The sequence below is a fragment of the Haliotis cracherodii genome, unplaced genomic scaffold (assembly GCF_022045235.1).
Source record: "Haliotis cracherodii isolate W230 unplaced genomic scaffold, xgHalCrac1.p SCAF_6, whole genome shotgun sequence".
Lineage (NCBI taxonomy): Eukaryota > Metazoa > Mollusca > Gastropoda > Lepetellida > Haliotidae > Haliotis > Haliotis cracherodii.
The window spans coordinates 28,794,396-28,808,408 of record NW_027266319.1 but is presented as its reverse complement, the minus strand read 5'-3'; the positions used below and the strand labels follow the sequence as shown (position 1 = coordinate 28,808,408).

The 14,013-nt window shown below is 41.0% G+C and overlaps 1 protein-coding gene across 1 annotated transcript in view; it reads right to left on the bottom strand.

The window, feature by feature from the left end:
- The window catches only part of LOC139444871 (laminin subunit beta-1-like), a 76,357-nt gene that overhangs the window by 34,119 nt on the left and 28,225 nt on the right, over window positions 1-14,013 (bottom strand). The gene's annotated exons all lie outside the window — the stretch shown is intronic.

Below are 14,013 nucleotides of genomic sequence, written 5' to 3'. Positions count from 1 at the left end.
TTATTTTTTTATAAATTATTTTAACTTAGCCTTTATAGCAGTGGTATAAATCAAATCAGTACAACCATGATGCATCAACATGATCATTTTGCCATTCAAGAATCTAAATCAGACCTGAGTTATGATAGAACAACCACATGTGGAAGCTATGATTGTTATATTGTCCTTCACATTTCCCCAGGAGGCCATCTGACATACTGGTGTATAAGCCCGATGAGGCCGTCTGACATACTGGTGTATAAGCCCGATGAGGCCATCTGACATACTGGTGTATAACCTCCAGGACACCATATGACATACTGGTGTATAACCCCCAGGAGACCATATGACATACTGGTATATAACCCCCAGGACACCATCTTACATACTGGTGTATAACCCCCAGGAGACCATATGACATACTGGTATATAACCCCCAGGACACCATCTGACATACTGGTATATAACCCCCAGGAGACCATATGACATACTGGTATATAACCCCCAGGACACCATCTGACATACTGGTGTATAACCCCCAGGAGACCATATGACATACTGGTATATAACCCCCAGGACACCATCTGACATACTGGTGTATAACCCCCAGGACACCATCTGACATACTGGTATATAACCCCCAAGACACCATCTGACATACTGGTGTATAACCCGGCCCAGGACACCATCTGACATACTGGTGTATAACCGGCCCAGAACACCATCTGACATACTGGTGTATAACCCGGCCCAGAACACCATCTGACGTACTGGTGTATAACCCGGCCCAGAACACCATCTGACATACTGGTGTATAACCCGGCCAAGAACACCATCTGACATACTGGTGTATAACCCGGCCAAGAACACCATCTGACATACTTGTGCATAACCGCCAGGACACCATCTGACATACTGGTGTGTAACCCCCAGGACCCCATCTGACATACTGGTATATAACCCCCAGGACACCATCTGACATACTGGTTTATAACCCCTAGTGACCTTCTGACATACAGGTGTATAACACACAATACACAGACACCTCCCACACGTACACAGTTTCCCACACATGCACCTCCTCCCAACAACCTTGTCAGTGATCGCAGCAGCATCGTTTCAGGTAGGTAGCACAGGTATTCTACTAATTACAAACTGCTGTCTACATGGTCTGGTGATGCTAACGGGTCTTACATGTACTCGCTTGTATGTTTGGGGAGGGTTTGTTACAACCATACATTCACAATAGCACTGCACCATGACTGTGGAATAAATGTATTTTATGGAAACTAAACCAATCTAGATTTGCATAAAAACAAGCCCAGCCAGCTCTATTCCACAGCATCAGAAACATTGTTGTTTTGAAATGTATTGTGTAATAAATGATTGCATAGACAAACTGTTCATCTAACATGGGCACTGCATACACTGATTTGTCATTTTAAAACACATAAATATGATAAACGTATCATATATTGATACACTAAAAACAAAATACATTTTCTCTTTCTTGTCACTCGTCTAATTATTTTTAGAACTCTCTGAATATAAAAAAGTAAGTAATTTCGGAATTATGAATTCATGTTCCCAAGGGACATCAAGAAAAGGGTAAAAACCCTTTTTTGAGCAGAATATATTCCAAGAAAGATGAATTTTGGATAACACCAAAATGGCTATTGGATCTTAAAAATAAATCATAAGGTAAAGCCAGTGGTTTACACGCGTTCCAATGATGACACATGGGCTCTAAGTAGGTTCAGTAATATGTATGTGCAAATATTTGCTTTAAAAGTTTCATTTTCAGTACGGGTACATGTTCTTTGGGCTATACTCGAAACCCAGTGAGTTGGTAATGGGTCTGAAATCTGACCTTAAAAGACGAATGAGTACATTGGTGTGGGTGGTACTCCAAACACAATACGTTTGCACAGAGGAGTGGTTTAAAAGTTAGTAAGTAGCTACACAGCTTAAAGCTTTGATCAATATCAAGGTGAGACACACCAGAAAGGTTTTTTTTTTAGGAGTTGCTAACAGGGTTGGTTACTTGTTAGTTTGATTTTGATGGGAATATTTGACAAATTGTTGTATTTCAATCTAAAAAACAAATACAAAACAACTTTAATTTTTCAAGAATCATAATGTTGAACCTTTGTTAATGCATGTTCATTGTCTTTTTTTGTTTTAATTTTAGAGGAGAGAAATGTCATTTGTAATGAAAGATATCATGGACTATATATGTTAATCTAGGTTCATGGGTAACTAACCTCTTAACAAATCCTTATAAGAGGAATGATCTCATTTTATAGAATCATGATAGTTACTCAAGTACTCCTTTCTTTAAGCCTTTAATCATGGCAATTATTATTGCCCAAAATTATAAGGTTTTGTTTTGTTGTTTAACGCCGCACTCAGCAATATTCCAGCTATATGACGGCGGTCTGTAAAAAATCCAGTCTGGACCAGACAATCCAGTGATTAATGTCATGAGCATCGATCCACGCAATTGGGATCGATGACATGCATCAACCAAGTCAGCGAGGCTGACCACCCGATCCCGTTAGTCGCCTTTTACGACAAGCATAGTCACCTTTTACGGCAAGCATGGGTTGCTGAAGACCTATTCTACCCCGGAATCTTCACGGGTCCAAAATTATAAGGAATTTTCCTATCATCACTGCTCATCAAGCGCAAACACTGACCCTCCTGCAGTGAGCTGACGGATGGTGATATACCTAACACAACACCCCCAACCCCAACCCATAATGACTTGTTCCCCCACCCCCTGAAACTCCCTACACAACATTGTCCCAGATCTTGTGTACAACTGCTGCAGTGATATAATCCCTCACTCCGGACGGACAGCAAGCCCTCCACTAGTCAACAGGACACGTCCTACACAAGCATGTCTGTCCCCTGACAGGTAAATATCACCTACACATGGGTCTCAGTTACTACCCACACTTGCTACAGCACATTACAATGGCAGTCTGATAGACATGGCAATGTATTGTCGGTCATTGTACGCTGTGAATGTCTAGTATATTAGTATTTGTACAGGGTGAGGGTGAGATAGTTCATAGGGTGATATTTGTCCAGAGGGTGAGATACCCCTCTACAGGATGAGATACTCCTCTGTAGGGTGAGATAATCTTCTACAGGGTGAGATAGTTCATAGGGTGATACTTGTCCACAGGGTGAGATAATCCTCTTCAGGGTGAGATACCCCTTTACAGGATGAGATACTCCTCTGTAGGGTGAGATAATCCTCTACAGGGTGAGATAGTTCATAGGGTGATACATGTCCACAGGGTCAGATACTCTCCCGCTGGGTGAGATACTCTCCTGCTGGGTGAGATACTCCTGTGCAGGGTCAGATACTCTCCTACTTGGTGAGATACTCTTCTGCAGGGTCAGATACTCTCCTACTGGGTGAGATACTCCTCTGCAGAGTCAGATACTCTCCTACTGGGTGAGAAACTCCTCTGAATGGTGAGATACTCCTCTACAGGGTGAGAAACTGCTCTGCAGGGTGAGATAGTTCATAGGGTGATACTTGTCCACAGGGTGAGATAATCCTCTTCAGGGTGAGATACCCCTCTACAGGATGAGATACTCCTCTGTAGGGTGAGATAATCCTCTACAGGGTGAGATAGTTCATAGGGTGATACATGTCCACAGGGTCAGATACTCTCCCGCTGGGTGAGATACTCTCCTGCTGGGTGAGATACTCCTGTGCAGGGTCAGATACTCTCCTACTTGGTGAGATACTCTTCTGCAGGGTCAGATACTCTCCTACTGGGTGAGATACTCCTCTGCAGAGTCAGATACTCTCCTACTGGGTGAGTAACTCCTCTGAATGGTGAGATACTCCTCTACAGGGTGAGAAACTGCTCTGCAGGGTGAGATAGTTCATAGGGTGATACTTGTCCACAGGGTGAGATACTCTCCTACTGGGTGAGATACTCCTCTGCAGGGTGAGATACTCTCCTACTGGGTGAGATACTCCTCTGCAGGGTGAGATACTCTCCTGCTGGGTGAGATATTCCTCTGCAGGGTGAGATACTCTCCTACTGGGTGAGATACTCCTCTGCAGGGTGAGATACTCTCCTGCTGGGTGAGATACTCCTCTGCAGGGTGAGATACTCTCCTGCTGGGTGAGATACTCCTCTGCAGGGTTAGATACTCTTCTACTGGGTGAGAAACTCTTCTGCAGGGTTAGATACTCCTCTACAGGGTCAGACTCCTCTGCAGGGTTAGATACTACTCTACAGGGTCAGAGACTCCTCTACAGGGTGATACCTGTCCACAGGGTGAGATACTCCTCTACAGCGTGAGAAACTCCTCTGCAGGGTCAGATACAAGTGTGCTACCAGCCCCAGCTGCAACCTCACCCTCATACAAGTGTTTATAGTTTATGAATCACTGTGTACGAGATGACAGACTGGAACTTCCTATGTTTACATCCCATACTTCAGACACACCATGATTAACTAAAGATGGTTTCCATATACACGGCTTTCATTAAGTCACACATGTTTTATCCATTAAATCCTTTTGCAGATGAATCAAACTTATGTGACAATTTTATGCCAATGACGCCTCTCCATGAGGACTGTTGTGCTTACGGTGTAACTGTCAGCATGGTCAGAAAGGCATATGGCCAAACACAGAGAATATTTGGGGAATCTTGTCACATAACATTAGAATCTCCTGGGTCAACATGACAGAGACTTGATAAAGTTGATATTTTCATGAGTAATGCACAAGTTAATCAGGATACTTAATGAGATATACATTATTGTTGAAAAGAAAAGCCAAATGTCCTTCTAACTGTGTAGTTTGTAACTGAACTGGAAGCCAGCGTCATTAATAAGCAGGGCTTTATCAAGACATACTCAGGTCAATATTCGGCTACAAATTTGCATTAAATGACACTAAAATTCCCAATTCTTCAGAATTTACAAAACCAAGGGCACTATTTTTCAATCTTAGATAAGTTCCTGACAATAAGCTGACTTAAATTTTCACATGTAGGTAAACAGGTTTTATGCTTTCTGTGACCTTATGAAATAGAAATATACAGTCAGTCAGGTGCGACATTGTGGCCATCCAATCATCATAAGTCAACTTACTACAAGCATGTTTATGTTCTGGTCCTGACAATCATGTGATTGATATTACGAGCAATGATCCATGGCATCATCAAATATTCATTGATATGATTGATTTTTATGGCAATGTCTTCGAAAGAAAGGTTCACAGCTTTGTTCCTTCATAACCAACACCAAACACCAGACATATAACCTCCCACTGATACTGACATGCCTGAGAAGTTTGTTGTTTTTACCTTACATACAAACAAAACTGTTTGTCTGTGTCTGCAAGTGTATGGCACACTGACAGGGTATAAATGTCATGTGTTTTGTTTGTTTGTTGTTTTTTTTCTTTATTTGTTTGTTGTTTAACACCACACTCAGCAATATTCCAGCTATATGACGACGGCCTGTAAATAATCAAGTCTGGACCAGACAATCCAGTGATTGACATCATGAGCATAGATCCACGCAAGTGGGATACGATGACATGCATCAACCAAGTCAGCGAGCCTGACCAACCGATCCCGTTAGTCGCCTCTTATGACAAGCATAGTTGCCTTTTATGGCAAGCATGGGTTGCTGAAGACGTGTTCTACCCCGGAACTACACGGGTCTAAATGTCGTGTGCTCTGAGCATACCCCATCATGTTGTGGAAACTTCCAAGTCTAATACTCAGCAAGTGGGTGAATACAAAGGTCACCTTTCACAGCAGCGAATATAAATGTCACATCTCAGTCAGACAAAAAACGGCATCAGGCAATTGCATCAAATTCTTCCATCTTTACAGTGTAAGACAGCTGAGCATTTTCTTGTACTAAACATGTCTAGTGAATACGCATGACATTTAGTTTGACCTTCAAGAACGTGCACTACTTCATCTTCAGGATATGAGCTGCATGTTGTGGAGGTGCTTTGCAATGTGTTATCATGCAGAAAGAATAAATCCTGTTTACATACATATGAACATTTCAAGACAGGTTATTATCAAACAAATGACAAGTGATGAATCTTTCTTATCAAATCACAGTCTGGTTAACATCAAGCAGCACCTTACAGTCCACATAATTCTTCAGTAGGCTCTAAGTTTAGCTTCCATTAGTCTCTCTTACAGATTTTGAAGAAAGATATCTGAACATGAATGATTGTGACATGATTGTGAATGAGTCATTTATACCTTGGCAAGTCTAGATCTGTTCTGAAACCAAACAGATTCTCTGGGCTCCTTTCTTTTATATATTATTTTGCATGATATAATATGTACCATTATACTCGGGTGCGCACTATACTCAAGAAAATACGGTACTCATTTTCACTAGTAATTAGTGTTTGGTGTAAAATGTATTAAAGAGTACTGGTATCAAGAAGTAAAAAGTCATGATCCATCAATGCATCGTCCCACTACTAATAGTGACATACTATATTCAACGTAATAAGGGCCCAGGGAACTCTCAAAATTAGAAATAGGTGGCTCTTATGAGAATATTATTTTGGTGGAAAAAAACAGAGTTTGTGGTTTATGCGGACAGCCTGAAATGTTTATATATGACAGATATATTTTTCCAGAATTTAATTGCCCATAATTAAGGGTGCATATAACACACGAGGGCTTATTATACACGAATAAATAAGTCTTGTGTACATTGATCACTAGCCAATATATCAGCAAATATTGCTGTGGGCATTTATTAGAGCAGGGCACATATTACCTTGAATACAGTAATTAATTTTTATTCTCTTTGGTGAACATCTTATTTAAAACAATTTCACAAAAACAAATTACAAATATTTTCACTTCATTGAGCTAAATGGGAGTTTATGCTGACAAACCCTGTCTCAGTGAGAGGGGTGCTCATAAAAATACTGGGAGGCCGAGTAAGCGGGGACATTGACACACTTCCCTTCATATTGAGGTTAGTGATTGAGTTGTACAGGGTGAGTGAGTGAGTATGGTTTTACGCCGCTTTTAGCAATATTCCAGCAATATCACGGCGGGGGACACCAGAAATGGGCTTCACACATTGTACCCATGTCGGGATTCGAACCCGGGTCTTCGGCGTGACAAGCGAACGCTTTTACCACTAGGCTACCCGACCGCCCCGAGTTGTACAGGTGGTCAGAGCTCATCATCCCAGAAAAGGAGATGACAGATGCTATGAATAACCAACTGATAACAAGTCTCATTCAGTATGTCCAGTACATGACCCAACTGTCACGGCAGCTCTTGACTATGTCAATGGTAGCCCTGTGATGACATAATGAGTGGTAGGAAGGAAGGAAGGAAGGAAAGAGTGAAGGAGAGGGGGAAGGATGAGGGGAAGGCTGTGGTTGCTGATGCTACACTCTCCAGGCACATTCCTCCTGTCAGCATTGGTCTGGGTCATCTCAGCTGCCGCCAGCTCTCACACTGACTGTAGATTACATGACCTTGCTATACCACTCACTGTTTGCCAGGAATATCAGCTGAAGAGGAGGAAATTAAAGACTAACACTATTAAAACATTTCTTTAATTTTTAGCATTTTTGTTTTAAGAGAACCTTTCCCACAAGGAAACTAAACTAAAAAAAGAAGATAAAAAAATATATATTTTAGTCATGGCGCAGAACTAGTGGAATTAAGGTGGGAGATATAAACTAGTCGGTATATTGAATCAAACAAAGACATCAAGCATTTGTGTGAAACACATTCCTTGTTTGGAATGAAACCCAGGTCTTCAGCAAACACTCTGCCCACTGGGCCACTTCACAGGTGCTTTTTTCAAAGGTGTGGGTGGGTGAGTGAGTGAGTGAGTGAGTGAGTGAGTGAGTGAGTGAGTGAGTGAGTGAGTGAGTGAGTGAGTGAGTGAGTGAGTGAGTGTTGCTGCTTTAAACAATGTTTCAGAAATCCTGATGTGATGCAGGTCTCAGATGTTGATCACTTTGGGAAAACCCAAAACAAGGGTACGGACTTACAATCATAAACATGAATTCCCTACAACAAAACTGCACGATGAAATTACGAGTCTTGGACGAAAGGGCCTCCTCTTATCAAAGGAGGAAAGTAAGAAGCATTAATATGCTTAGGGAAGAATATGCTTTTTCAGTTTCTTGCTTAAATATATTCTGCATTAACTAATAGAGGTGATTACACCCCATGTAGAAAATCTGAGTCGGTAATAGCAACAGCTGCCATAATTTTTGCACATCATCAACTACCATGAGAAGTCACAAGTGAGATGGGTTTGTCAGCTAACTTAGGGAGAAAGCCCAGTGGCCAAGATCAAAGGCTTTACCATTTTGTTACAACCCACCACAGAGTATGTGCCCCAGACAGATCAAACATCAAAACCAACTGTCATGAATGAAACAGAATGAAATGTGAAATTCCTCTACAGCCATTTATAAATGACACCAGGCCTCTGTAACCCACCCTCAAGTCCATCCTATATCCCTAGCATATGGTGAACAGCATGAGGCAATGAATGTGGCCTGCAGTCACCTGTACCGATGTAACCTACTTCACTAGTACCTCAGCCGCTGACCGGCTTCCACATTTAATGGGGTGTGTTTTAGGGGGCAGGTCTGTTGTATGATGTAGATACACGTCTGAATTCTCACCATTCCTTATGAAAGAATGTGGACTTGTTCGGATGACATACATTTGAAAACATGGTAAAGGTTACTTCATCTTCTGGCTTACTCACCATGACATACCGTATTTTCTTGAGTATAGTGCGCACTTTTTTTCGAAAAAACACAGCTGTGTAGAAGGGGGTGCGCATTATACACGAATTATGAGTTTGGATGTTTTTTTTCCCCCATGGAAAGACATTACCGTGAGCACGAAACAGCGGAAATACCATGTCAACAAATCCATACTGAAGTACGCAAAATAATTATTTAATTACACTGTCTGTCTATAAAAAGTGTTCTTTGTATTTCTGGACTTATGTTTGTAACTTACTTTATTAATTTTATTCAAAATTCCTTATAATATTGTTTTTATTAATTTCGGCGAAATCGTGTGTGAAGCGATCGGAAGATCGCACAACTCACCGTTATTAACAGCAACCACGGTCAGAATACCGCTATTGACGCCTTGAAACGAACTTTAGTTGACAGAGAATGGATACATATATCATAAATGACATACTTTGACTCGTTAAAAGTCATATTTGTTTTTGTTTGACGATTCTATGTCAACATGAAATTCTCGCGCTCACGTGATCCCGTGCGCGTGAGCCTTGACGGTGACTGGTCAGACATGTTCCATGTAAAAAATAATACCCGGGAATAGCGATCAGCTGCTTCGCTTAGGGTTATCATTATTTTAAATATGTTTAGTAAAGGCTGCATTTAATTAAGAAAATAATGGAATATATTATTCCTGATAAATAAAATAGTTTCAGATACAATTGTTGCCGATCCTTGCATAAAAAATTAAATAAAGTTATATCATTGGGTGTGTCTTGACCGAATCACCGGTCGATTCCAAGAAAACGTGTGTACAGCTGATTGCTGTTTCCGGCTTAGTTTACGAGAAAATACACAAGGTAATCTTAATCCCTAGATATAAAACAATGCCTAGCAGAACAATCAATACTATTTAAACGGTAAATAAACATGTCTGGTGATTTTTTATCTCAAATTTCGAATTTGTACTGACGAAGTTTCTCAGCACCCGTTCGTTTGCCGGACTTCGCTGAAAGGGTACGGTGTAAATTTTTTCTGCGCATAATATTCAAATTTCTTTTTTTCCAAAATATTGAACCCGCTAGAGGGGGGTGCGCATTATACATGGGTGCGCACTATACTCAAGAAAATACGGTAATTACATCTTCCTTGTACAAATTTGCGATAAGAGAAATATGTCTTCGAGTATTGAAAGATTTAACAGTTGAGGGCATAATTCAGACTTATTTGGACAAATTTGGTTTTGGACAAGTTTGGACAAACATGATTTCTGCCATGATTGATAACATAATAAAAATAATTAAATAAATTCCAATTGATTGTTTTTATTCAACCTTTTTTTCTCATTTAAAGAGTATTTTATATTTAACACAAAACTGGTGTTCAAATGTTCATTTTTCATGATGTAGTGGTCGTCAGATCTGTAATAAGTATCTCTGAAAATTCATAATTTTGAAAGAAACCAAGTACATTTAACTGAAAAGGTGCCCCAGTGAGATGGGAGATTCAGAACCTAAACCTGAGACTTGCTTCATTAAAGGCTTTTGCAAAACAGTAAGGGCTGGGCGGAAGGGAAAATAATATGGTTCGGGGACTGTGAGACAGTATAGGATTAGACCAGAAACTAATCAAGGCCTGTTATCACTATTCATGATACAGAGCAGTAGGCTTTCCAGCAGGGATTGACTGAACTGTTGGTCAGTTGGCCCATGGCCAACAGAAATATCAAAGGGCATGTTATAATTAAAGTCAGTAGCCAGATAAGCCCAATAACCGACCCACACATGTGTATTACAGTAGTTAGATGACATGATTGTGAATATTTATCACTCGTATTCACAGATGACAAAAAAAACCCCATCATTTCTTTGTCCATCATGTTTATAAATACCTGAAATTTGGGGAGAACCAGCCAAAATTTGGAATATCTCTGGCCGACAATTTGATATTCTGGGGGCCTGGGATTATTCAAAATTACAACCTGTTCCAGAAAATGGTCGAAAAAATAATTTGCACTTGTGTACTGCAGGTTAAAAAATCATTCCCTGGGAATGCTGGACATGTTGTTTAGAAAATGTGTGTGTTGTTAGTTTTCCTTTCAGCATGTTCAGAAGAAATCATTGTAAACTTTTAAATTGCAAAAAGAAAAAGACATTGGGTGGGTGGGTGAGTGAGTGAGTGAGTGAGTGAGTGAGTGAGTGAGTGAGTGAGTGAATGAGTGTAAAGCTGCTTTGCATTCCAGTTAAATCACAGCATGTCAGACGTTTACCACTTGGGTGAAACCCACGAAAAATTTGTAGGGTGCTAACAAACCTAGAAACACAAATGGAGCAAACTGGGATTCGAACCCATGATAATAGGTTTCTGGTGCACCAAAGGGACACAACTCTGCACAGCAAATAGCAAACCTGTGCCCCCAAGCCTTCTGAGATTGAAATAAAGGAGGTCGAAGTGAGTTCTATACATGCTGTATAGTGGCATCTGAATGTCAACCAATGATGTATTCCTGTGTCATGCTACAACATGCACAAGCCAGCCAGTGCATGCGGTGATGGATGCTGCTGCAGGCACAAGGAAATGCCGCTGTTACATGTTGACAGTATGTGTTTCCTGTGTTAGTCAGATCATTGAAACATTCTCATGTTAGCACGTTCAAGTGATTATTTCCCATCTACACATGCTCTATGACATTTCCAGGTGGGCACGGCCATGGCTTAGTGATTAGGCTTCTTCGTAATCTATGGTTGAGATTGACGAATGTTGCTGTAATATTACCATGCGAAGGACCTGAAAGCAATTACGCTGCTATTTCAGCCTTATTTGTCTAATGGCGTATTACCAGTTCAACAAGGGTTAATTGCTGAGGAACTGGATTTCCCAGAGGTTTTTTTCAAACCTAATGTATATTTTGTGCAAACCCTATTAACTACAACATGTGAGACATGAGGTTAATTCTATATGTACTTCACATTGTTTGTTGTTTTTATACCACTCAGAAACATTTCAGTAATATGATGGCAGCATATACATAACCAAGTCTGGACCAGACGGGCCAAGGTCCGAATCCTGGTATAGCTAAGGGACACCACTCTGCACAGACAGTTGCATCACTCAGACAGTGCTGGGCCACCCATGCCCCTGGAAAACCAATGCCATGTCAGAATATCTTTTACCCCAAACTATACTACGACCCCCATCCAACCCATCCCCCTCCACATGTTTCAGTCTGATAGGGCATATTATGCCATGCCTTCTAATGACCACACCCATCCAACCCACCACCCCTCCACAAGCTGAGCCATGTTAGTATACAAACTTCTGATGACCCACCTCATCCTAGTAGAAAAAACTGCCCATTGCACATGTTCCAGCCTTCTACTGACCACACCCATCCAACCCACCACCCCTCCACAAGCCGAGCCATTTTAGTAAACGATCCAGCCTTCTACTGACCACACCCATCCAACCCCTCCAACCCACAACCCCTCCACAAGTTGAGCCATTTTAGTAAACGATCCAGCCTTCTACTGACCACACCCATCCAACCCCTCCAACCCACAACCCCTCCACAAGTTGAGCCATTTTAGTAAACGATCCTGCCTTCTACTGACCACACCCATCCAACCCACCACCCCTCCACAAGCTGAGCCATTTCAGTAAACGATCCTGCCTTCCGATGACCCACCTCATCCAACCCCTCCAACTACTGTTGCTCTTACAGCACATGTTCCTACCGTCAAATGAACCCTTCCACAAACAAGGGCTTATCATCACACCACTACTTCCAAGAATTATACACTGCTTATCATGTTTTACCACAGGATTCCCTCCAAACCACAGAAAGCTGCTATATATCAGTGTAGGAAGCTAACACCAGTCCCTCTCGGTCCCTCTCCATGGTTTGCGGTCACTGCCACTTGGAGTGCTACTTGTGATGAAAGGTCACAATGAATTGATTGAGAGATAATCAGTGTTTGCTTGCTGTATGATGTGTGCCCACTTTGGGGTTCTTAAGCCGCCTATCTGGAGCTGAAATCATGACCATGATGACAAACGAAAGTTCCTCTAAAGCTTTAGTTTGTTTCAAACTGTATGTTGTGTGTTATACTGTCAAATTTGAAATCTATAAATTTTACAGTGAATTGTATATTTATAATACTTATCCTATCTCACACAAACTATGTATAGAGTGAGTGAGATAAGATAAGTTAAAAAATAAAAAAAATTCACAAACCATATTAACATTTTATTGGTGTAATGGGTGAATATCTGGAATCAAACCTTGGGTACTTCATCCACTGGGCCAACCTGATCAGCTGCCAGTTATGGAGAAGAACAAACACAGTTTTTAATTTGCTTAACGATGCAGTCAGCAATATTCCAGCTATATGATGCAAGCCTGTAAATAATCAAGTCTAGACCAGGCAATCCTGTGACTGACATTGTGAACAACGATCCATGCCATCAGGGTTCAGAGGTATTTGGTCACTAATGAACAGAAAATAATTACCCTCACCTAATAGTTGTCAAATTTTGGGATGACCCTCCCATGTCCATATATATTTTCTTCATGACCCTCCCCAAAAAGACCAAACAGAAAAGCAGTTTATGTTTTGTAATTAAATGTTAAATTTTTCATGACTCTTCCCAAATATGTGTATGATTTTTTACAACCCTGCGTTTGAGATTGTCATATTTTCTGGTGAAACCCGGATTCCCTCTGACCCCCAACAATAAATGACAGGTTCCCAAATTGTAACAAGGTTGTCTATCTGTAATGTTATGGTCATGACAAGAACGTGTGAATATTATTATGATCGTCCAACAACTACTCAAGGCCTAGTCAAAGTACAAGAAGTCTTACAGCATGCTAACAAATGTACAAGAAAAGAGAAAACTTGAAAACAGTTTCCTGTCAGATGTTTCTCACAAATGCTGAACAGCAATATCAGCATTCACATGAAAGAGCCTACCCAACTCCAAATAAGCTTCAAAAGAACCTCATGAATTCTTCTAAGGTAAGGCAACATATTGACCAGTAAAATGACCAGTCCTTGTTGAGTGACCAACTAACCACCGCCCCTCATCTCACCCCACAACACATTCCTTTATACTCCCCCCACTGATCTCATTTACTCAAGTGGCTGTTCCTTTCTCCTCCCCTGTTCAGGTCAGTGGTCAATTACTGACTTGACCCTTTGGACACTGTCCCGTGTTTGTTCTGCCCATGGTACACCATTGTAAATATAGTTTCATTCAAGAGCATGT